This window comes from Tachyglossus aculeatus, chromosome 5 (genome assembly GCF_015852505.1).
Source record: "Tachyglossus aculeatus isolate mTacAcu1 chromosome 5, mTacAcu1.pri, whole genome shotgun sequence".
In the NCBI taxonomy this organism is placed as follows: Eukaryota; Metazoa; Chordata; class Mammalia; order Monotremata; family Tachyglossidae; genus Tachyglossus; species Tachyglossus aculeatus.
Window position 1 is genome coordinate 87,861,977 of NC_052070.1, and position 3,088 is coordinate 87,865,064.

The window sequence follows — 3,088 nt, forward strand, 5'->3', positions numbered from 1 at the left end:
CCTTGCTGTGGAAGATGAAGCATATAATAATAATAATAATAATAATAATAATAATAATAATAATAATAATGGCATTTGTTAAGCACTTACTATGTGCAAAGCATCATCAGTCACTATTCTAAGCACTGATGGGAGGTGTCCCATGATCTGCTAGGGAGCTGAAAAGATTTAAGCATTCCTTTTTTAGATTAAAGAAGGAAAACTGAGGGACCGACCAAGGGGAGGGGTCTGACTCTAACTAGAGCTTTAAGAGGGAGGAAATTTAGGGGTGTTATCATCATCATCATCAATCGTATTTATTGAGCACTTACTATGTGCAGAGCACTGTACTAAGCGCTTGGGAAGTACAAATTGGCAACATATAGAGACAGTCCCTACCCAACAGTGGGCTCACAGTCTAAAAGGGGGAGACAGAGAACAAAACCAAACATACTAACAAAATAAAATAAATAGGATAGATATGTACAAGTAAAATAAATAAATAAATAGAGTAATAAATATGTACAAACATATACACATATATACAGGGTGTTATGCCTCCCAGATGCCCCCCCAGTTTTCCTTTGGAAAAGGAGAGACTTCACCTGGAACAAATGGCCACCTCTAGGAGCAATTAGGCCCCCTGATGCTTTTCCATGACCCCTTGTTGCAGTTGCTGTTGGACTGGGGGGAGGGGGTAGAATAGAAAAAAAAGTGTCCCGGAACTGCCATTCTTCCCTTCTTCATTCCTCCTTTCCCTGAAGGGACACAACCTCGTGGAAAACCTGTGAAGGACAGCTGGCACTTTTTTTTATAACCTTTATTAGCGGCTCGGGTTACTTTTTTTTTCCCCATCTTAAGAGACATGTCAATACCTTGTGGAAAACTGCAAAGAAATTTCTATTTCGGAGTGATCTAAAGTGGTGCCTTAGCTCATTGTAGTCAGGGAACATGTCTGCCAACTCTGTGTATTGTGGTCTCCCAAGCACCTAGTAGAGTGCTTAGCACATAGTAAGCTCTCAATAAATACCATTGATGATGACGATGATGATGATAAGGACTTCTCATCCCACCCTCTACCAGGTCCAAAGATACTCTGTGACAGAGGAAGAGAGACCTCTCCCAACTCATCTAGCTCAGGATCCAGTCTGGGGCATCTCCAAGGTCTCCTCCGAGAGAGTGTCAGTCATTCACCCATAAACTTCCCAGGGGGTATTGATCTATAAAAAGACTGTAGGAATAGACACTCCTTAGCTGTATATCCTCTGGCAAGTTCCTGTCCCCCTCTGGGCCTCAATTCCCACATCTGCATAAACTCATTGTGAGCACAGAACATGTCTTACCCACTCTGTTATAACTGAACCCTCCCAAGCACTTAGTACAGTGCAATAAATACCACTGATTGATTGATTGAGGTTAAGCGTTGTTCTCTCCCTTCCACTGTCAGCCAGTACCAGTTTTCCAGTCACTTTCCTTATTGAAAAGAGAAGTCCGGGTTCTAGTTCATTCATTCATTCATTCATTCATTCAATCGTATTTATTGAGCGCTTTCTGGGTGCAGAGCACTGGACTAAGTGCTTGGGAAGTACAAGTTGGCAACAGATAGAGACGGTCCCTACCCAACAATGGGCTCACAGTCTAGAAGGGGGAGACAGACAACAAAACAAAGCATATGGACAGGTATCAAGTCATTAGAACAAATAGAATTAAAGCTAAATGCATATTATTAACAAAATCAATAGAATAGTAAATATGTACAAGTAAAATAGAGTAATAAATCTGTACAAACATATATACAGGTGCTGTGGGGAGGGGAGGGAGGTAGGGCGGGGGGGTGGGGAGGAGGAGAGGAAAAAGGGGGCTAAGTCTGGGAAGGCCTCTTGGAGGAGGTGAGCTCTCAGTAGGGCTTTGAAAGGTGGAAGAGAGCTAGCTCTAGTTGAAGAGACCCACCTCTAAAGAGAACCATATCCTAGTGGTGGTGATGGCTGCAGGAGCAGGAGAGCTCTTTAAAGATGGAAACCTGAAAGAGCTAAAACTGTTCATGCTGAATGAATAAAAAGCGACCTTAGAACTGCAACAGTTGTGTCAATGTTTTATGGGGGCACCTGCTTTATGAACTGAGGCGAAGGGCTTCTGGAATTGCCCTGAGGGCTAACATGGCCAGAGAAGTGGGCCAGAGCTTGGGCCTGTGTAACGTGGCTTGAACTGTGGGCGGATATGTGCAAATACCACAATTAATACTTATCCGAGTGAGCTGAGAGGCAGAGCCTGGCTAAATGTGCCAAAGGTCAGTGAGCGAGGCCGAAAGGATACATCAAGTAAGTCAGTCAGAGAAATTCCTTCCAGACTAATCCTGGTCCTGGTTCTGCCAATATAGCCCAGAAACCTCTGGAAGAGAAACACCCTTCTCCTCTGTCAACATCTGTGCTCTGGATTACCTGGGCCAAGTCTCGCTGCTCTATTAAGCAGCCAAGGGCAGTCATCATTCTTAGGTGTCCCTAAAGGAGGCATCATGGCCCTGGGGAAGCTGGCAGCACTCTTTCTCACCCCTATTTAGCCTCTGGACTGCCCTTCTTCCCATCTTTTCCTCCTCCATTTCTTCTCTCCACCTCTTGGCCCCACCCTTTTCAATCAATTAGTTGTATTTACTGAGTGCAGAGCATTGTACTAAGCAATTGGAAGAGTATAATATAACAGGGTTGGTAGATGTGTTCCCTACCCATAAGGAGCTTACAGCCTTGAAAGAAGAGACAGACATTAATATAATTAAATAAATTATGGATATATACATAAGTGTTGTGGGGCTGAGGGAGGAGGTGAATAAAGGGTGAAAATCCAAGTGCAAGAGTGGTGCAGAAAGGAGTGGGAGAACAGGAAATGGGGGCTTAGTCAGGCAAGGTCTCTTGGAGGAGATGTGCCTTCATTAAAAATAATAATAATAATAATAATGGCATTTATTAAGTGCTGACTATGTGCAAAGCACTGTTCTAAGCACTGGGGAGGTTACAAGGTGATCAGGTTGTCCCACGTGGGGCTCACAGTCTTAATCCCCATTTTACAGATGAGGTAACTGAGGCACAGAGAAGTTACAATGAGCTTACAGTTGAGA